A 23,732-nucleotide genomic window follows, 5' to 3' on the forward strand; every position below is an offset into this window, starting at 1 on the left:
GAACTTGGGAGGCGGAGGTTGCAATGAGCCGAGATCGTGCCATTGCACTCCAGCCTGGATGACAAGAGTGAAACTCCATCTCAAAAAAAAAAAAAAAAAAAGAAGAGGTAATAGGAAAAAAATCCATTTTTGGGGAAGCAGAAAACAGTAAACAAAAGCAAAAAGTGGCAAGTGATGCATAAGTTAAAATATGACTTCCTATTAAAGAGCTAGGATTTGATTATTTTTTTCCAAGGGAAGCTATTGAAGGATTTTAAGCCAGGGAGAGTATATAAAATAGAAACAGAAGAGGCAAGGGAGATGATATTGTAACATTTCTATTTGAGAATGTTTACCCTAATGGCCAGGTTGATAATGGATCGGAGCCGGTAAGACTGAAGGCAGAGTGGCCCCATAGGAGATACCCATTAAGTAATGACGAAGACCTGAAATGGGGCAGAGGTAAAAAAACAAGTGATGTTTGAGAAAAGTGGCTTCCAATCCTCTCTGCACATTAGAATAACAAATTCTAGGCCTTACTCACAGAGATTCTGTTTTAATTGATCTAGCATATTTTTAAAGATCTCAAAGTGATTCTAGTCAGCAATGGAGGCTGAGAACCATTGATTAATTTAGTGGTCATTGATAATTACAGAAGCATGAGCTGTGCAAAAGATGGAGGAGTCAAGAATAGCTGCCAGTGTGCTAGCTTTAAATACTGGGCAAAGGCCTCAACCACTGGCATAGAGAATGTCACAGAACAGTCTATTTCAGGGAAAGAAAGAACTTAATTTTGAAAAGGGAAAATTTAAGCTATCTATGGAATAAGCCGATGTTTATTGGATGATTGAATATAAATGATCACAGGTTTGGCAATACTGGCGATTGACTAATACCAGAGAGTTATTAAACCGTAAAGGGAGATTATATAATGAGAATTGAACCCTGAGGAGCAACATTCAGAGAAAAACAGAAGTAAAACATTACAAACAAAGGACAAAACGGAGAATGACAAAAAAAACCCGCTTGAGTTTTCCACATTTCCAAGTTTCTATGGAATGAGCAACAGTTTCAATACAGGAAAGAATTCCAATTTATTTTAAAAATTGCAGACTAGGCATAGTGCCTTATGACTATAGTCCCAGCACTCTGGGAGGCTGAGGCAAGAGGATCCCTTGAAGCTAGAAGTTTGAGACCAGTGTGGGCAACATAGCAAGACTTTGCCTTTATAAAAAAAATACAAAAATATCTGGGTATGATGATGCTCATCTGTAGACCCAGCTACTTGGGGAGCTGAGACTGAAGGATCACTTGAGCGTAGGAGTTTGAGGCTGCAGTGAGCTAGGATGATGCCAGTGGACTCTAGCCCGGAGTGAAACTCTGACTCAAAAAAAAAATTTCTTTTTGCAAAACAATTGTAGGCTATAACAACTGGAGATGAGAAGAGAAACTTGAGAAACAAGGAGAAGATAATTTAAATAGTAGCTATACATAAACGCAGGTCATGTGAGGATGGAAGAGAGCACAATCTTGGAATGAGAAATTTAAACAAGAGTGTATATGTTGAGAGAGAATTTTAAAAGGAAGAGATAAAAGGGCATGTCACCCTATGAGAATGGAAAAAAGGAGACCTCTGCTATAAAAAGAGCAATACATATATATACAGTCATGTACCCCCTAACAATATTTCAGTCAATGACATACTACATACATGACTGTGGTCCCATGAAATTATCATACAATATTTTTACTGTAACATGACTGTGGTCCCATCAAATTATCATACTGTATTTTTACTGTACCTTTTCTGTGTTGAGATACACAAATCTGACCAAGCCCATATGACCAGGCCAGCTTTACTTAACCAACTTCAGTCCCTACCACTTTATGCTGTTCAATGTCAGAGCTCACCCACACTGTACACATTGTACTCAGATTGTGTTACTTTTTTTTTTCCAGGCGAGTTCCTGTTCTCTCTCTCAGTCTCCTTTCCTCCAACTGACTGCTAAAAAATTATGACAAATTTTCTCACACTGACAGTTATATGAGCTTAACATGTTATCTTTTCCCCAATAGTTACCTTTTCTGCAGGAATAACAGGATCTCTTCATTTGGTAGTGTTTTATGCCAGTGTCACGCTTGGGTACAATTGATGATTTTGATTATGTGCACTCCCACCCAGTCAAACACCTCCCCAATAGGAAGTCATTTAGTCACTTATATACTGTTTATTTCCTGTCATGCCTTGTTTTTGTTTTGCTTGCTGATTAAAAGAAAACCTCTATTTCCAACATGAAAAGAGAAAATCAAGGAGGTTTCATGTTGCTATTTAATCTTCGGTATTCAGGAAGAAACAGATGTACATTTTAAATATAATTTCATGACCAGCGGGCAAGGGCAAGAGGCAGGGTGAGGTCAGGAGGTACATGTAGCTTATACCCTCTATATAATATAAAGGAGTGTTCATAAGAGGAATACTGATAAAATATGGATCAAAGGCTTTCGTACCAGCTAAGGTGATCTGAATATGAAGAAAAATGACTTTGAAAATGAAAGGCAGCATTGTAGAAGGCAGTTTTCAGAAGGGGACTCGGGTGATGAAACAGTTGATTTCCTGCACTTCTCCATTCCCTATGCCTGCTCTCTAAATGACCTATTTTTAAAGTTTCATCTTATTCTCACAAGTCGCAAGAATGTTGTGGAGAAGACAATCAAAATTACAAACACTGATTTTTAAAATATGTATATGGATAAATGAGTGAGGGGATCGTTTGAGTTGAATGTCAACAGCAGAGAAAGAAAGACCTAACTACCACCTGCCGTGAGTCAGTTTCCTAAAGGAACCTGACTTAGAAAAAGAGGTTTATAAAAATTTGGGGGAGAATAGCCACTTCAGTTCTTCCCAATTACCAAATGTCTTGACAGTCTTTTCTTTTTCAGTTACCAATAAGTCTGCCAAAAAGAAAAGCAAAAACTGTTGAGTACCCTACAATTCTCTTTTCTTTTCCTCAAGTTCTTCTTTACTTGGTTTTTAAATTGTGAAACAATTCTCCTGTTGCATCAGCATATACAAAGAATAGTCAGGAAGTCTTTGCTCTGGGTCAGATGTGAGATAATTCTTGCATGAAATTAGCTATTTCTTGGCAGAGCTAAAAATAACAAACTGTTTGAGATACTGCCATGGCTCATCCAGCTTCCAAACAAGCTTCTCTTCCAAATTCCTGTGGATAGCTTGTCCTCTGCCTCTTCAACCTTAAAGTACCCGATGGAAGCATTTTCTTTCATAGGTAAATGCTTCCTTTCCAAATTGACAGAGAATTGCCACATGTTTTCTCAGGATCTAATGTTGTAGGAAGCATTATTGTAGAATTGTGATTACATATGCACAATTAAACCATATTATTGGTTAAAAAAATTAACAGATACATTATAAATCTGGAGCTTCTCTCAAACGCATTATAAAGTGAGTGCTACCAGCTTATTCAACACATAGGTAAATAAATATGTAACTGCAGTGCTTACTCTAAAGAAAAGAAATGGATGTTTAACTTGGGCAAGAGAGGTAAGGAAATACACCTTGGAGAAAGTTAGCTAGACCTTCCATGATATTGAGTGAAGGAAATAGAAGTTCAGAGATGGGGGTTAAAGATTTGGAGATGAAGTCACACTATCAAGTCTTGATGTCCCCAGGAAAGAATGGTATTAGCCCCCATACCAGAACACATTAAGAATGACAAAATTCAATAAATAGTAGAAGTTAAGTTATGAGAATTTTTGAATTTTATATTTGGGAGTTTGTACCAATTCTGTAGTCAAAGGGAATTTTAAAAAGGGAAAGAAGTAAAATGTAAAATAAAATTATTATTTGAGGGATGTATTATTTGTACAGTTGAGTAAGAAAATACAGAAATGAAGGTACTAGTAGCAAGGGCTCTTGTTAATAGGCTGTCCACCTGGTTTGTGTTTGAGCAGATTAGGATCAGGGAAAATGTGGCAGCTCCAGCAATGAAAATAAGTTAAGAATAATGAATATTAGACATACTTTTTTAAAGAAAAAGGATCATGACTTTGATTTTAATTGAATGGGGTTTGGAAAAGAAGTAAAAAAGAACAGTTATTTATAAATATATGTAGATATCGATATATACTTTTATCAAAGATGCATCTGGATATGGATCTTTGTTAAAAATAGAGGAGTCAAGAGGGGAATAGGATTGGGTTATATCATAAACCTAACTATATCCGGTTAAACAGTCATGGTTTGATAGATGGGGAAATAGCCTACGATAGAGTGAAATATCTGGGTTAGTAAGATTCAATGCTTCAATTCCAAATACAGCCCCGTTTGTGATATAACAACCTTCGCTTAAATACAAAGAGACTATTCCATTCCCACTTAGATACTTCTCTTTATGGGAAGAAAGCTGTTCCTTACAAGCAGCCAAAATCTGTGTATTTAGACATGCTTCAGTAACCTCAATTCTGCCACTTGGGGCCGTAAAGAAAAATGCATTCTTCTTTTGGTAGAAAACTCTTTCCAGTGTATTAATATGACAAATGAAGTTTCCTCTACCTTCTATCATTTGAGATAAATTATCTTAGTTTTTTTTTAAATGGTCATCAATTTACTTCTTTCTGTTTCTTACTTTCTGGTATTTCTCTCTTAAAGCTTCATGTTCATGTATGAATACTCTTGCAGATACTGTTTCATTACCAGGCATATTTAGACTTGTTCATTTTACATACTAAATTTATTAAGGCAGCCTTCTCTACCACCAATGCGGTCTGTCAGGTCATTGTTTTGTTTGAGCTCAAATCTATTTCATACAACATACTACTTAGTTAATTTTTTTTACCCATCTTTTTGATTGCCTAAATAAAGTTATTAATTGTAACTTTCTCATCACACATCAGTTAAAACATACATATACATATACACACACACATCCAAACTCTCATGATTACAAGGACCATTTACCATAATAGCAGACCCAAATCTAAGAAAGTTCGTCAAGTCTACCTTAAAGGATCTCTTCACTAGAATCAAAGGAAGAGTCTTCAATTCCACTTCAGTTAATTTCTCCACTGATTAAATTCAACATTTATGTAACACAAGCCACCAGATGACATTTAGCTAATCCCTGAAATGGATGAGCTTATTAAGAATGGCTCAGTATTTTTGGGGGTGTCATCAAAGGTTAAGCCTCAATAAGAAATAGAAATTCAAAAGAAGTCATTTTATAATAACCTCATATACATATAATTGAAGAGATATGCTGAATCAGTAATTGATGAAAATATGCTTGTCTAATTTAGATGTGTGTTCTTTCATACATAGCAGATTCTAATATGTAATTCTTAACTAGATAAAGAAGCTTATCACTGTGGAAATGAAAATGTTTACTTGAAGTCTGAAGTGGACCGAATTGGGTGGAATTTATCTGAGAGGCCTCAGTGATGCTTGTATCATCAAATCGACATGAAAAATAGAAAAAAGAATTAAGTGTAGTCATCAAAGCACAATGTATGAAAATAAGTACTCAGTAAATGCTACCTCGATCCAAATAGTGAAAAATTGCAGGGGTGGGAAGAGGTGCTGAGAGGAAAGGAAACTATTACATCAGTATAAATTTGATTAATAACCTGACACATTAAAAAAAAACAGCTGGTTCAGACTAAACCAGAAAAGGCACAAATAGAATTTGAAATCATAACTTTTGATAAAGCAGAAAACACACAGCCATAGTAAAAATGAATTATTCAGTGACTAAAGTTAACTGTAGAGGTTGGTGGTCATGTATTTCATGGAGCCCACGCTGTTCATAGCTGCAAACCAGATTTGTTACAGTTTCTGATGTAAAGACTTTATGGGTGTGGAGACTGTGGTAGGTAGAATCAGAATATTTATAGGCCCTAGAAGTGGACACTTAAAAGTAAAAATTCCAGAGGGTGGTAAAATTTCACTACTTTTTTCTTTAAGGTAGTTCCAGAAAATAGTGGATTACTTTCCCTCTGGTAATAAATATGGTAGCAGCATCAGTAATTTCAGAAAGGAAAAATTAGCACCAAGATTATGGCCACTACATTTACAGTTAGATAGAGAAGTCAGATTTTTCATTCTGATTCCAATAAAATGAGAGATATCAGAAAATTCTGTTTCCTCCACTATACAATGGAAGACTAATATTTCTAATTATCTTCACTCACAATTTTCAAAAGGAAAAAAATTATATTGTTATAGTAATGTGGCAACACTGGTTATATCAGTAGTCATAATAACTTACTTTTCATAAGCTTAAAGGTGTATTTGCAACTTAGAGACATAAAAGGAATTTTATAAGTTGGTTTGAGACCAACTTATCAAGTTAGAACCCAAAAGGAAACAAACATGGGAAAGAAGGCATTGGGACAATAGACTCTAAAGACTAGATAGAGAAAGGAAACCGAGTTAGAACCCAAAAGGAAACAAACGTGGGGAAGAAGGCATTGGGACAATAGACCCTAAAGACTAGAGACAGAAAAGCAACCGAGTTAGAACCCAAAAGGAAACAACATGGGGAAGTAGGCATTGGGATAATAGACTCTAAAGACTAGAGACGGAAAGGCAACCGAGTTAGAACCCAAAAGGAAACAAACGTGGGGAAGAAGGCATTGGGACAATAGACTCCAAAGACTAGAGACAGAAAGGCAACCAAAACCAGTAGACGAATGTTGCCTAAAATTCTTATTTGTCCACTCACCAAACTATGAAAATACAGGGGAGAGAAAAAAGAAGAGAGTGATTTTAAATTAAAAAAGAAATGGTTAAATTATTTAATTGTCAGTGTTGTCATTTTGAAAAGACCAACAATTTTGGTTGAAACTATTTTTTTCTCAGAAAACTGAGTGCCTTTGTCTAGTAATGGAAGGAAAAGCCTTTAAAATCATTTTAATGTTAAATGGCTAAACTGATGACTTAATTTTAAATCAGGGTATGTTATTATTAAATATTCACTTTCCATTTTATTTAATAAATATTTATTAAGCATCTTTTATGTACAGATGGAAATATGCTGGTGTACATAGATAAACAAGGCAAAGTGTTGTACTAGAAATTCTAAAAGTTCAAATGGTAAAAACTCAATTTAAACCAATTTAAGTAAAACAATGAGGGGGAAGTTGTGCTTTTATCCTCGGGCCCAGCCGAGTTTTCAGATGCTCACTCAACTATCATGTTGCCTCGGCATTGGTCCTATTTTTAAGCAGTATCCTCTTCCACTTGGTAGCAAGTTAGCCACTGGAAGTTCTAGGCTTTCATCATTCTCACCTCTTATTATCCCTATTTGGGAGGCCGAGGCGGGTGGATCACGAGGTCAAGAGATCCAGACCATCCTGGTCAATATGGTGAAACCCAGTCTCTACTAAAAGTACAGGAAATTAGCTGGACATGGTGGCGCGTGCCTGTAATCCCAGCTACTTGGGAGGCTGAGGCAGGAGAATTGCCTGAACCCAGGAGGCGGAGGTTGCGGTGAGCAGAGATGGCGCCATTGCACTCCAGCCTGGGTAACTAGCGAAAAGTCTGTCTCAAAAAAAAAAAAAAGAAAATAGCCCCCTACTCCACAGTTTAAAGAAATTCTTAAGAAAGATTGATTAGCCTGACTTGCTTGTATCATGAGTTCATACCCCAAACACTTACTGGAGCCATAAGATGGAAGGTCTGATTAGGGGGCTTCATTCCACCCACATGGAATGAGGATGAATGAGGAGATGGTTCCTCAAAGAGATGCCAACTAGACAACAAGCAAGCATCCACCTCAGGTATTTCACAGTCACAAGAGCTCTGTAAGTAAGATAACTAAGATCTGAGTTTAGTCCTCACTGACCAGCCACCCAATCTCATTAACTCTCAGTTTCCTGTAAAGTAGGAACATAAAGAGTCGGTCTCGAAAGACAGTGGAGCATTCTATTCATCAAATGACAATTCCAGGGCAACACACTTTCCTAGTTTTACTTCTTTCTCACCAGACACCGCTTCTTGTTGTCTTCTGCTGCATCCTCCTCTCGCAGTTAATCTCTAAACGTGGAGCTGAGGAGTCCTCTGGTCCGCTGTTCTTCATCTGCAACATCTCTTTAAATTACCTCATCCTCTCTCATGGCCCTAAATATCATCCAAATACTTAATATCAACTTTGACTTCTCCCTGCCTCTCCAGAATCTTGTATCTATATATTTACTTGATATTTCTACGTGAATATTTAATAAACCCAAAACAGAAGTTCTGGTATCATAAACTCTCAAGCGCATTTCCTCCTGCACATATTTTATTCAAAAATCAAAGGATTAGTCTTGATTCTGTTTCTTTATCTTTCATTTCTACCTTACTGACAAGTCATGTAAATTCTACTTCCAAAACTTAACCCAAACTCATTCCCTCTTTTCATCTTCACCTATTAATAGTCCAGCTCAAGAAATTATTGTCTGTTGGCTTGACTATTCATTTCCTAAATGATCTCTCTTGCCTTCCTATATTCTCAGCAGAACAACCAGAATATTCCAGTTAAACTGTAGCTTAGGTCACAAGACACAAAACTTTCAAATCCCACTCAGCTTCCTAACTCACTTGGAGTAAATCTCTTCATCTCTAGCATTACCTACAAAGCCTTGCACGGTCTGTCTCACATTATCTTTCATATCTCATCTCTGACCGTTCCTATTTCTCAACCACGCTAGCTCATTCTTGCCTTATGGGTTTCTTTCCACCCTCTCCTTTGCCTGCTATTCCCTTTCTCATCTGCTCATGCCCGATTCTAGTAGCTCTCAGTTTAAATGTCTAGTAGCTATCCTCTTCGCAAAATGTTGTTCTCCAATTAATCAAAACTGGCCACCCAACCTCACTCTATTAGAGGAGCCTGGAAACTTTTCCTGTAGGTACCAGATAGCAAATATTTTTAGGCTTTGCAGGCCATAATGTTTTCTATCCCCGCTGATGGACCTGGTGTTGCAGCAGGAAAGCAGTCATACCCAACATGTAAGTAACTGTGTTGCTGTGTCCTGATAAAACTTTATTTCCAAAAACAAGCCAGCCTAGTTTGCCAATCCTTGCTCAATCGTAGCAAACTGTACCGATCTTCTGCTTAGCTGAATCTTATTTGTGCACTGTGATTTTGTTTATTAGAATTTAAACTCCGCTGGAGCAGCAGCAACTTTGCTTATCTCACGAATTATTTTGTTTCCAACACCTATTGCCTGGAGCATAAAGGGAAATGCTTCTTGAATGAATGAGTGAATGAATGAATGAACAAAAACTATAATGTAAAATCCAAAACAGAAAAATGCAAACACTGTCTCAAAGAGCTTACCTATTTTTTCATTAGGATAAGAAAGATTAGAAAATTGTTGCTATGAGTAGGTGATTTTACCATTTAAAGGCTTGCATTTAATCTTTAGGTACAATTATACTGTATAATGATAGCAAAAAAGGAAAATTAAATTATAATTATACCATATATATTTTACAAATTCTACTCATTTTTGCTTTCCATTAAGATACCTCTCTTAGGCCAGGGGTTCTCCACCTGCAGTGATTTTGCCCCAAAAGGAACATTTGGCAATGTCTGAAGAAATTTTTGATTATCGCTTCTTGTCAGAGTTAGGGGTACTGTTAGAGTCTAGAAGATAGGGGCCAGGGATGTGGTTAAATGTCCTAATATGCACAGGACAAACCCCCACAGCAAGGAACAGCCCTGTCTAAAATGTCGGTAGTGCTGAGGTTAAGAAACTCTGTTTTATGCATGTTTCTCCTGAGAGTAGATTTTTGTTGTTTCTATGGAAATTCTCATGGAATTTCTGGATGCTACCTTAGTCTGTAGACTAATTTGGAAAATTTCTGAGAAAGCAAATGTATTTCTTCAAGTCCATAACTTTTATATGACATATAACGCCATTCTGAAGGGTTCGTTTCACTCGGGGGAAACAGACAAGCCTTGTTATTACATTCATATTCCAAGAACATTCAGCCAATCTAATAACCTCTTTAAAAGAGTCAGACTTCAGACTGTGTGTTCGTGGACTCATATAAGGTTAAGTGCCTACCACATTTCATAATATTCATTGGCCAAATGACAATAATGACAGCAAATCTGAGCTGACATCCTCTTGCAGCAACAAAACAGGAAGGGAAGGAAGGAGCATTCCAAGGGCAAGAACAATACAGCAAATATCCTTTTAGAGTTTTCATGTAAGTCTGGTGACTTTGTTGTTACGTTGCTGGTACTGTCTATTGTTGAGTTAACTTGGCCCCATGCCACAATCTCTCTATAAGTTAAATGCAGACAAATATTGGCTGTAGTTTCTTGACACTTAATGCTGGAGATAATTTTTCTCTTTCTATTTTTCATAGAACTTCATAGAATATAGCAAGAATTGTTTGTCTAAATACAGACCTATTGTTGAGGACAATAAAGAGTAACTTTCATAACCAGTTACCTCATATTTACCTAACACAGGAGGGGAACAGGTGTGTGTGTGTGTGTGTGTGCGCGCGCGCGCGTGTGTGTGTGTGTGTTGAAGTTGTGGAGGGAAGGAGTCTAGACAACCAAAGTTAATGTTTGCACATCTTAATGCCATTCATATAATTAAATACATAAGAGGGACTATACATGAACAATATGGGTAATTAGGTCTTCATGAACCTCCATAGAGTTTTATTATTCCAATTAGTCTACTCCCAATCTCTCTGATTGTTTCTTCCCTGCCAACCTTTAGGAATGTCTTCCTTCTATTTTCTTAGGCAGATATTTCTTAAAGTTCTGTCTTTTGTCTCCCTCATCTCATTCTGCTTTAGGATTTCATTTGCTCTAATGGCTTCAACTACCACTTCTGTGCCAATGACTTTCAGGTCTTTATCTCTAGACCTTTTCCCCAACCCCAGCAATATCTATTCTTCATTTTTAATGGCTATGGGTATATCTACTTGGAAATTGGAAATTATCTTATTGGCTTAAATTGCGTACGTCCAAATCTCAGCTGATAGTTTCCTCTTCTTATGTGAACCTTTTCCACTGATGCTCATCTCGTTTATCCCACTGGTTAATACAAAAACATAGAAATTACCCTGGCTTTTCCTTCTCTCTAATGCATATCATATCATAAAAATGTATTCTTTTTCCTCTGAAATATTCTTAAACAGGTTCACTTCTCCTGTTTCTCACGACCACACACATCTCACGACTACATGATCACTTTGCCCTCTGATTATGACACTTTCATGCTTAAACATTTTCAGTGTCATCCTGTTGCTCCTAGCTTAACACAAACTCTCAGGATGTACGTGATGTCACGCTTTCTTTCCCCTCTTTTCTGAGATTGCACCTCCTCTCCTTTTGCCTCTGCTCCAGCAACATGACCATCTTTCCACGTCTTATACAACCATCTTCCTTCTGGTCTGTCAGATTCTGTAGAGGTTTTTGTTGTTGTTTGTTTGTTTGTTTGTTTTTGAGACAGAGTCTGGCTCTGTCACCCAGGCTGGAGTGCAGTGGCACAATCTCAGCTCACCACAACCTCCGCCTCTCAGGTTCAAACTATTCTTGTGCCTCAGCCTCCTGAGTAACTGGAATTACAGGTGTGCACCACCATGCCCAGCTAACATTTTGTGTTTCAGTAGAGATGGAGTTTCACAATGTTTGCCAGGTCGGTCTCGAACCTCTGGCCTCAAGTGATCTGCCTGCTTTGGCCTCCCAAAGTGCTAGGATTACAGGCCTGAGCCCCCGCACCTGGCCGTGTAAGTGGTTGTAGCGGCATACACACGACCTCTGTTTTAGAAGGCCTTCTGCTGCCATCTTCGTCTGTTTGATCCCTCTACTTATTCTTCAGATTTCAGTTTAAGAGCTCTTTTAATGGGTGAAATAATCTCCCTAGAAGCACTTCTTCTCTGGTCTCAAGTGCTTGTCACATTTATTACTTTCAAGTTTATATTTCTTTATATTACCAAGCGTCAAAGCTGTGTTCCTCAATGAACTGTCATCTGTTTGCACTGAGCATTTCATCCCCGGCATTTAACTCCATAGCCTCCGGCACAGAATAGAATATCAACAAACATTTATTAAAAGAATCGGTAAAAATTAATCATCTTTTTGATGTATCTGTCCACCCCCAAAATTCTTACATTTCTAATTTCTACAGTTCTGATAGCATTAGCATCATCTCCTAAACACAAGTCCCAGATTTTCAGATTTACTTCACTTCTCTCTGTCCCTTATTATCTACCCCTGATTGTTTGCCGGGTGCCGTGGATTCCTCCCTCTGGAGCATGGCATCCTATAAACTTTCTCAGTACCATTACTGCTCTTCCCTGGTACGGGAAGGTGCTCCCCATCCTGTCCCTGAGCTGTTACAAAACCACCCACCTGGATTCCACATGTAATCTCTTCTCATATCAATCTTTCTTTTTGTCCTCCAAAAATAATGTTCTTGTTGCTGCTATCGTCATTTTAGGGTACCAGCTGTCTGTCTATTCAATCAGTATCCAGCATTTGGGTTTTCTATGATCTTGATTCGATGAACATTTACCCAGTTATTTCTAAACATCCTTTATTAACAGATTGTATTCCAATCGCACCGAAATATTCTGTGTACTCAGTACATGCCTTACATTTACCACTTCTGGTAATTCCTCTGGATTCCTGTCCTTCAAGCACAAATTCTGCTTCCTGCATGGTCTTTTCTGATTCTTCCAGCCAGACATAGCTCCCTCAAATGAAACACTACAAAACTTTTCACCACGTAGTAGCTTAAATTCATGCCTTATTCATGACTTATTTCCTTCTCTGGACTATTTTCTTTTGAATCCAGGACTCTTTCTTATTTATCATTGTGTGGACTACAGTGTTTAACACCAGGGATTTGGACACAAAATGATGTTCAAGAGATAGTTACATTTAGTAAATTCCTTCATTTATTTCTTTATTTTTCCTATGTACATGTAGTCTATGAATGATCAATACTTTCTTATATATTTTATATTCTTTCAGTTTTTCCATGTACTTTTTGAAAAGGCAGCCAAGAAGTAACATTTTATGAAGCATGTCTCCTTTGCCTTTTACATCTTTTAGGCTGGGTTCCGAGGCTCATGCCTATAAATCTTAGCTCTTTAGAGGCTGAGAGAAGAGGTTTGCTTGAGGCCAGGAGTTCCAGACCAGCCTGGCCAACAGAGTGAGACCCCGTCTATACGAAAAGATTTTAAAAAAGAAGAATACTTCATTTTACCCCAAAATCAACAAAGTCATGAGAGTAGGATTTTAAAATTATTATTTGGGAACAGTGGGCATAAACACTTGTTAAAAATTGTACTTTTTCATACTCAAAGATGACATGGAATTCATAAACTGGTCAAACACTGGCAAAGAATGAAATGTACCTAATGAATAGCACATACGATGACATGAACATAATAGCCCCGGACAAGCTTAAATGGCTTTTCCTGCACCAGTTCTCTTTCTACTGTTTCTTAAGGGCATTACCCATCACTGTTTTTGACATTTTAAGCCAGAAAAACTCAATATAGTATTCAGTTCCATGGTAGTCAATCTAGAAACTGTTTGAATTGCTAACAATACAGATGTTTTACTCTTTTCTGAAAAGCATACCAACCTTAAATGAAAAAATAATATTTTTAACAATTATATATATGCTCTACCAAGTACCTTGTGCAAACTTTTTGGTGAGACTCTTCCGTATTTTAAGGTAGCTTTTATTTTCCATTTTAAATATTCTTTCTCAACAAACCATACAAGCCTTACATATTTTTTTACTACACAAATACTTATTTTTTTAACCTTAAATGTCTTTTAAATACTTCATTGCTCCAAGCCATATGCACACACCTATTTTTCAATGTGCACACACCTATATTTCAATGTGTAAAAGATTTATAGATTAAAATGAGAATGTGAAAGTATAAAGTTTAAATATCATCTCTAAAAAACCTACACATATAAAAATCATGGTGGTAAAACCACAAACCAACCAATGCATTGAAATCTTCCCTTTTCGAATTTCAAGGCTTTTCCAAACCGCGATTAAAAACACTTAAGGGCTTCCTGTGAAGTAGATTTAATGTGCATATGTGCATACGTGGAAGTGCTTAAAAATAAAATAATCCCATCTGTGGTCCATTTTAAAATTTAACTCTTGTGTCCACAGGACCTAGAGTGAATGTCAGCTTTCAAAATTGAGGTGTGGTAAGGAGACAACCTATTATCTCTTAAGATACCTTAGTATGTGGCAAAAGGACAGTTATTCACTTAAAATGAAATTACAATAAAGGAATCCATTGTACTGAGTTTATGTTAACATACATTAAATATATATTTGTTAATTTATTTTTTCTTAAGTGAAGGAATCAAGATAATGATGAGATAAAAAGCATTATTTAAAACACTGGCAATCAGTAAAATGTTGACGAAAAAACCCTATTTTAATAATGACTGAATTGAGTTACTGGAATATCTTATTCTTTAATAATAGCAGCAGAGACAATTATTACTATTATTGTGATTTCTCTATTTGGCGGCATTTTATACTTTCTATGTTTTAGTTTATGAAATTTATGGAAGTTATTTTGTGGTATACAAATTTGTCTTAAATATAACAGGTAATTCACATTTTGAACACTTACTAGCCTGTGGCTATTGAATAGGTGCCATGCATTATGTAAAGTATTTTACTTGTATTTTCTCAGATAATTCTTTAATTCTTACAATGCCTGTTATATCGTAGTTATTGTTATCTCAGTCTAAAGAATTGGTTGTTTAGAAAATCGAGTAGTTTGCCCAAATCACATAGCTGCTTAGGAGCAGACTTAGCTTCAAACACAGGCCTTTCTGACTTCAGAGTTTATGCTTTTAATTCTCACAATGCAAACTTCCTAAACTGGGACATTCTGAACTGAGACTGTCACAACATTGAATCCTAACAACAATGACACGGTACAGAAAATGTTGCCTGTGAATTGAACATTAAAATTGTGACACAGATAAATTAACTTGTAAGTGGCATTAACTTCAGCTGATGATTTTAAATTGAGGTCTATCTAAATTTAGAGCCCATGCTGTTTCACTGTTCTGGTCTAGGTGGACTTTCCGCAAGCATGGAAGTGATCTTTCTCCTTGGCTCTCCAATAAGATTGTCACTAGCCACATGTGAGTATTGAACACTTGAAAGATGGCTAATGCTACTGAAGAACTGCATCCTAAATTGTATTTAATTAAAATACAAGTTTAAATGATCCATGTGGCTAATGGCTGCCACACTGGATTGCACAGTTGTTACTGAACTTTCTTGTTCTGACCTTATAAGCAACATGTAAAGAGAACCTTATGAAAAATTGTTAAATAAGCTCAATAATTAAATTAACTCAATTTTACATAAAAGCAACTATTCCTCATTAATCATTTAATTCAGTATAAACCGAATTTCCAAGTAAAGTAACACAGTGATTTATAATGTGGAACTCAAACATTTTTTATTTGAAATTCTTGCTATAAGGTGAATTTTTTTCTAGTTGCTTTACTTCTCTTTAACTTCCTGTCAAAAGACCTAAAAATGAAAATTAAAAAGATCAAACATTTAAAATCACGTTAGGAAAATATTTCCGCAAACATCCTTGAGAATCTCCCCGTTCACTTTCTATATCTAGAAAATGTGAACGAACTGTCTAATCCTTCTCTTTAAATCTGTTTTATTTTACTGGTTATGTTATGACATTCACAGATCAGTAAATCCCAATTTGGAGGAATAGGAGTCAAAAATGAAGCAGTTAAGTCAAAATGGGATTGAGCTTAATGTCACAGTTTCTAGTCTGGGCAAACAACCCCAAGGCATAAACCTTTTACTTTCTTACTTTCAGTAACATGAGAAAACAACCCCAAATCTTACAAAATTAAATGTTTCCCCAGGCTAAGGTCTGCAACAAAAGTTATTGGCAGGCAAGCTGTCTCAGTACAACTTAAACTGCTTCTTAAGATGGAAGACTCTGAGGCAAACTCTTATTCATTACCTTCTCCCAGCACCCCTCCAACCCCCGCCCACACTCCCACCACACACACACACACATTATAGGACCTCAGGTTACTTCTAAATGTTATTTACATTTTAGGATTAGTCTTAGAATTTTCTAGGATAATATCTGGTCTTCTGGGAATCGTCAAATAAAACAACTTCTCTTTAGCTTGCAGACTTCATACAGATCCTGCTTATACTACTCTGTCTCTTCTTGCCCTGTTCTGCCTTCAGAATCTAGACAGTATGCTCAAAGTCACCTGATTAAGAAAAGTTATTGATCTATACTAATATGTACTCATACCTGCTGAACAGTTTTTATCATGCACATTTCCCTGATTTTTCTTAGAATCCAGCAATGTCAACGTAAAGTTTGATTCAAATCTAAAGTCACTGGAAGTAGTATTAACTGGTTTATACTATACTATTCCTAACACAATCATTTCCTTTACGTTGATTTTTGTTGTTGTTGTTTTTTCTTTCCCTGTCTCCATTTTAAGATTAAGCAAAACTTTCGCATTTTAGCTCGTATATCAGCAGGAGGGAAATGATTTAGAAATCATTGGCCACATTTCTCATCACATACCCGTCCTGACTTCATGTGAATTTTATTATTAAATTAGATTTATTAGATGTAAACTTCATTGGTTTTCTGTTAGTTCTTAAATTTTAACTATGCCTTTGGTATGCTGTGTCCTTGACCAAGTTGTTTTAATTCTCTTATCATTGATTTTTAATCTGGAAAATGGTAATAGCTGGGACTACTGTGAAGATTACATGAGATAACCATGTACTTAACATAGGGCTTGACATGTTAGAAACAATAAACAGGGTTAGTATCTTTCTGTTGTTGTCCATATGAATAGATGTGGGAGAATTAACTAAATTTACAATTTGTTCTATATGTCGAGCCATGTACAGTAATGGATGTTGAGTCTAAACCAGGGAGAATTTAAATTGACTAAAATGATCAAGTCTGAAATGTTCTCTTAGTTCTATAAGATTCTAATCCAAGGCAATAAAGAATATTAAATATTAGTTATATGTGAAAATGGTTGAGAGCATCTACAAAGAATTGAATCTGAAGACAGGATGCTAATGCCTGAAAACATGGTTTTTTTTTCCAATTTTTAAAGAATATTCAAGCATAAATCAGAAATTATAACAATGATTAATTTCCTGAGGTTTTACCTAGAATTAGTTAATACCAATTTGCATATTTTTAAGCAAGATAATTCTCAATGTATAGACTAAACAAGGGAGTGCTACTTTTATTGATCAAATAAATCCTGCTTTCTTATTTTCCACATTTTGTATTTGTTCAAGGAAAGCTACTTAAAGACTAAATAACAGAGTTGAGACAGGTGAAGTACCAACTTCTTGACTACATGTAAGGAGTTCTCAGACGGGCCTTGTTGTGTGTATAGTTAGGTCTCAATTTACCACCATAGTAAGGTCTGCCTTGGCATATACTCTAAACCCGGAGATGATCTCAAAACTGTATCTTGTTTATATGCTTCAGCTACATCTTCAGCCAGCATTGTTTTCTAGCTTTTCATAGTTAGAGGTATGATTTCATCTTTTGAACATACAGCCATGAGTCTATAAAATTTAAGACTGACTTGTTTGTTCTCATTTCCTGAAATAAAGCAGAAAGAAAGCAGTTTTAAAAAGATATAAAAGTAAAAATGTAATTATAAAAGAATAATATTATTTCTACTTTAATACTGATTTACTATGTTGTGAGCATTTGGACAAATAGTTTATGTCAGTAATCACAACAAGTTCCTCAAAACATATAGTCTTAAATAAATAACACAGCAAAACATTTGGATAAGACTTGAAAATATAATTGAAAGTGATAAAACACATTTCAAGACTAACATAGTAAGTTATTCAAAAAATCAAAATAAAATTTTCACTGGGCCAGAACTTTTAATGAATCAAAGTCCTATCTGAGTTAAATTATCTTTTTCAGAAAAGTTTTAAAATGGCAATAAACCTATTTTTACAAAGCATATAATGTATTAAGTGGCAACTTTCACAGTGTGTTTGAAAATATCTGAAAGATGTCAAAAGAATAAATTATTATCACTCAGGAAAGTTTGGCTGCATGCTTTTGTCTTAACTTTAAAGTAAAATTGAAAAGTCAAAATGTTAGATGTGGTTCTCAAGAATTGAAATAGGCCACTACTAGTTTAATGTTTTGGTCCTTGGGGAACTCTGATTTTCATTTAAGGCAATAAGGTATCTAGCTAAAAACAGACTCTCTTGTAGCTGCAAGTGGCTATGTGACCCAGTACTAGACAGTGGGATGCAGGAGGAAGGCCCAGGGACGGTGTTCCTTCGTAACTAAAAATGTAAAACTTGCTAAGACAAAGCGTTTTTGCCATTTGCATTTCCTACTGCTTTCGGTCTAGAACACAGATGTGATGGCTGGCAGCGTAGGATCAAGCTTGCAACCATGATGAAAGACTGCATGTTTAAGATGGTGGGAGCAGAAAAACAGCAGCCTGGGGATCTGACATCACGAATATGCTGCACCATTCTGGACCACTACCCTCAGCTAACTTATGATATGAGAAAAGTGGGTAACCTACATGATTAAGCACCTATAGGTTGTGTTCTCTGTTGAATGTAATAAAATACAAACCTAATTCAAAACTCTGTACAACTACAAGCATTATGAGCCTTGATCTTTAATTATTTGGCTGGTAAGAGCAATAATACAATGTAAGATAACAATATGTAAAAATGGAAAAGGAAAATAATATGTGTGTGTTAAATATCTTCTAGTATAAGTTATAACTTCAGCAATTTTGAAAATTTATAGTCATTCTAAAATAATGTGTCTTTAATGACCACAGGCAGGCCGCTAATTCGTCAGGTAAATAGTTAACTTGTTCCTAATTTGCTTGTCAAATCCAAAGCAGACTGACAGAAATCATTAAAGTCCCTGGGCTAAATTATTCAAATTAGAAGTGTTGGTGTATAAAGAAAATTGACATTTTACTCGGTTTGGTAATTATCCCTTCACATGATAGAAACATACAACAATTGAATTTTTAGTGTGTGTTACAAACAGCATTTGAAAACATTTACTAATCAACAAATTTATATATGAAAAAAGTGGGATTGACTATAAAAAGGAAAATTAATTATTGTTTCATGATACATTCAACATTACCTTTTAAAATAAAATATTTATTTTGTGATCTACTACCTTTTGATATTGTATGTAAGTAAAAATTATCATTTCTAATGAAAATTAGAATAAGATTCAATTTCTACCATAAGAAAGTCCTTTTATAAAAAATATTCTGGAACAGCTCCTGTGCCTATTTCCTCATGTATAATATACTTACAAGAATATTTCTTAGCCCATAGGGTTGTCGAATTATATATATTAAGCATATCAAAGAATATATTATCTGTCTCAAAGTAACCAAATATTAATAAAATATTGTTATTATCATTGCTGGGAAGGTAGATATGATGATATATCCGTGAAAATTCTTATTTTCCTTCTGTAGTATTGAGTTTTTGCTGGGAAGTGGCTGCCTAGCTAGCAACTGTATACTACTCTTGCAACACCATGGGTTGTGTGAGCAGTTGTTGCTTGTGGAATGTGAGTGGCAGTGGTATACACTGCATCACTACTGGGCCAGTGTATTTACAAAATGTGTAGATGTGCCGCCCCTATGCTCTTTTCTCCCACTTTGTCAAATATATGTGGAGGAGCTCCGAGACTTCATGAGGTGAAGCAACAAAGGGGAATAACCGTAAGTCCTTGAATCACCACACATTGGAAAACCACTTACATAGGGATGATTAACACAGGAATCAGAGTGTGACACATGTAAGAAACGAACTTCTATGATGTGAAAAGACTAACATGTAAACGTTAACTTATTATTTGTTAGTCAACTGTTTAAATGTTTTATAAGTGATTTAATAAAATTCATATCATGTTGACCACCTACATGAAGAGCAAAATTCTGATTTTTCTATGGGTTTCCTATGATATTCTGATATGTATGTATTTTTTAATTAAGGCTTAGAGTCAATTTTAACCTCATTACATTCTTTCATCCATATTTGAAAACTTTACATTCTATGAAGTTCTCTTATTAAACCCAATTAATTTCTGTGGGTTTGAAACTTAATTATTGAAGCCAGAAAATGCATTGCAGAAGCTATTATAATTCAAGATATATTTTTTTGTACATGATGGTCATAATGAATATTTACAATTTAAAAACAAATTAAAAGGAAGGATGCTCTAGTAATTGATCTTCTACTACTTTTTCTGGTGGCCAGTATTCTGTTAATGTAAGTTGAACCTCTTTCAATTGACATTTCCCCGAAGTCATATTATCTGTGATTTTAGTTGTGACATTATGATCAGAAACAATAGCTATTTTATTTATACAAATGCTTATAATTTGATTTTAAAACTTCTGTAACCCTATTATTAAAAGTAAGATGGATACAATTTAAACTGCAAAAGTTGCACTAGTACCATGTATCTCAGTTTCCCTAATATTTGAAAAATAAAAGTAGAGAAATAATCTGATCTACTTTATTATATACTTAGATCCTTGAATGCAAGGGTACATATATGTATACACTTCACACATATATACACATAAATATGTCCACAGATGTATTTTTAATCTTCTATTTGACTTATAGAGATTGTAAATAGTTTATTTGCCCAATTAGACCCCATTTATATACTTTTTCCGTTTTCAAAGCTAGTTGTGGACTCATATATGACCCTTGACATATGTGTGTCTGTGTTGTGTGTTTATGTGTCTGCATACATGGTTGTTCATTTGTAGATAGAAAAGGATAGATAAGGCCCCTTTCTCAACATGTCTGAGTGCTCATACTTCCTGAAGACACTTGTTATAGAGTAGAGAAAAACACCAATCTCTGTCTTAAAATATCTTAAAGTATTGAAATATTTTTCTTTGAAAATAATTAGTGCTCATCTTAAAGGCATGGTGATATTGGTTTTTGCACTAAAAACTATTTCAGGATGAGTTTATTGCCATATTGTTTTGAAAAAGTTAATGGTTAATGTTATATTTACCCAAGGAAACAGATTTGCAACCTGTCCAGTTGCTATGGGAACTACATAGTTTTTATGTTAAATAAATTAATGTATGTAAAAAAAAGATAGAAACTGTAAATAATTACAGAAATATATATTTATTAAGATTTTGAAAAATACTAAAAAGTAGAAAACGTCACCTATAATTTTTTCTTTTCTGTTGCTATTTTGAGAATTTTCCCTTCTTTTTAACCCCACACATTTTTTTTTTTTTTTTGCAGTTGTGGTGTTGTTTGTATCATGTAGGCAATTTTACATCATTAGTTTCCAGCTAACATTATATCATAGTTTTTTTCATTAAAGCCATCCCTTAAAAAGAAACACACATAGCACAGCACATAGGATTATCTATTCTTTTAATATCATTTTGCCATCATGCATGTTAGTGCCTCTGAAACAATCTGTGATAACGTGCATTTATATTCCTTCACCAACTGTTCTTTATAACACATTTTTTCTCTCAAAAATTGCCCTGTTCTTTATTTCAGAATCTATTTCACTCATTGCCACTTAGTGTATTGCCATACATGGGAAAGTTTATACAAGGTTTCCTCATGGCTATCTGCCAGACTAATTTCTAACTCAAAAACCTTTTGGAGAAATTATCTGTGGTGATTATGTTGCATCTGTATTGCTCTCTGCTTCCTCACATTTCACTCTCTATGATTTTCTTTCTCCTTAAGCTCCAACTTTCATTCATTTACTTATTTGGCAAATATTTACAGAGCACTTTTACAAGCCAGGCAATGTGCTAGACACTGGACTATGATAATAGTGAACAGGACACAATTTTTGACCGTCAATTGCAGTATAATACAAAAAGTGCTTATTGGTGTAAATAGAAGGTATTATGACAAAAAGAGTACAGGCAATCAGTCCCGTCTTGGAGGAATCAATATCTTCCTTGAGAACACAGCTTTATCAAGTGCAATACTGCCAGCCCAAGATATGAGTACCTGGCCAGAAAAGGGAGACTTAGTTGCTATGAAGAATTTCCTCAAATATTATTCTGGTAACTCTGGTGGATTCAGGAATGAAGTATGCTACAGCTGGAACAATGCAAGCTGTTAAGAAACGGGTAACCAAGTTCCAGCCAAAGACTAATCTTTAAAGTGGGAAAGGACCTAGGGAAACTCCTTTTGCCGCAGATGCTGCCTCAGATGACTGTCCCAGTGGGTGGCACGATGCATAGTACCTAACGGGCATAGCAAGCTCCCATGAATGTAATACGTGGATTGATATCAGGAGGGTTAGCCCAGTGGGCGAAGCAGAACGCAGATAATTCAGAAGTGCAGGACATTAGGAGAACTCTCCATATGCACCCGATCTGTGGACAGAAAGTCCTGGGGGCAGGATCTAGATTTGGGAAAGGGTCCTGACCTTTGACTTTGAATTCAGTGGGCCTTACTGTAAGACAGAGAAGCATTAGGGCATGCAGTGGCAACTAATGAGGGAGAAACCCAGGCTGAAACCTTTATGATATCCAGTGTCAACATCAAGAATAAGGAAGGCTGTATTATTGAGAAGGTGACACACTTCAGACATTTAGCTACACTGAATGTGATTAGGTAGTTTTTTTTCCTACCAAAACAAAGTATACTTACAGACACACTAAATTATTTTCCTCCATTTGTAACCCTTCAGAATATAGTTCTACACTATCAAGTTCTAGTAGCATTTTCAGTAAAATGCTGTTAAATGATAAAGTGCATGAGTAAAGAGGAAAACAAATAGAAAAGCATGGTCTGAGAAACACGAAGTCCCACGAAGAATCTAAATTTGGGGATAGTGAAGACGTCAACAACTTTTAAAAACAAAACATTTAAACAATTAAACAAAAAATTTAAATTTTATTAAGTTAAAGGAGTGGACTATGTCTTAAACCAAGATGTCTTGGAGCAGCCTGAATCTTTGGGTGGCAGCTTGTGGAGCTTCTGGGAGTTAAGTGGCTCAGAAGAGTGGGGACTCTACACTCTGTTATTTACATTGCTTTGTGAGCTCTGGTAGTAGGTGATGACTTTGTGGGTTATGATATGACAAGTTTGGAACTAAATAAACTTTTGAGATCGGTCCTCTCCCTAAGTTCCATTGTGGGAAATAATTCCCACTGATGGTCTTAAAATAAAAACCTGAGAAGGACACAAGAAATTCCAATAGACTAGCTCAGGAATGTACTTGCTGACTCAAGAATCCCATTTTATCAAGCAACGGGCAGAGGCCTACAGACGATATCTATGACTCGTGCAAGTGAGTGGTCAAATACAGGAACTTCCTCTAATCAAGAATTTTCCCTGTCCTGACTGTCTTCTTAAAGTTGCTTATTATGAAGTTTATAAAGACCAAGTATTGAATTAATGCATGTTCAACATAAAACTTTTTGAAAGTACTGATTAAGTGTTAAGGTGGAAGAAATATCCATCAATAATTTTACCGACTTTCATTTTACATGTCAAGGATCTAAGTATTTTGAGAGTTTGTTTTCTCAAGATTTTAAAGCTCCCTGAGGCAGAGCAGAGGAACTGAGACCTCTACATTTTGGGGGGAGCTCTTTCTTTGTTTATGAAATTCTTCCGAGAAATACAATGGAATTGAGATCGAG

The 23,732-nt window shown here is 35.6% G+C and overlaps 1 long non-coding RNA gene across 2 annotated transcripts in view; it reads left to right on the top strand.

Annotated features, from left to right (window-relative positions):
• Positions 1 to 23,732, top strand: part of LOC108588540 (uncharacterized) — a 79,110-nt gene that overhangs the window by 6,072 nt on the left and 49,306 nt on the right. Inside the window, exons 2-3 of one of the 2 annotated variants that reach the window (XR_013527712.1) lie at positions 15,087 to 15,155; positions 18,435 to 18,601. This is a non-coding gene — a long non-coding RNA (uncharacterized LOC108588540). Of the gene's footprint in view, positions 1 to 15,086; positions 15,156 to 18,434; positions 21,062 to 23,732 lie in introns of those variants that run through there. The other variant, XR_001907472.4, reaches the window with a different exon arrangement.

Source organism: Callithrix jacchus, chromosome 15 (assembly GCF_049354715.1).
Source record: "Callithrix jacchus isolate 240 chromosome 15, calJac240_pri, whole genome shotgun sequence".
NCBI classification, from domain to species: Eukaryota; Metazoa; Chordata; class Mammalia; order Primates; family Cebidae; genus Callithrix; species Callithrix jacchus.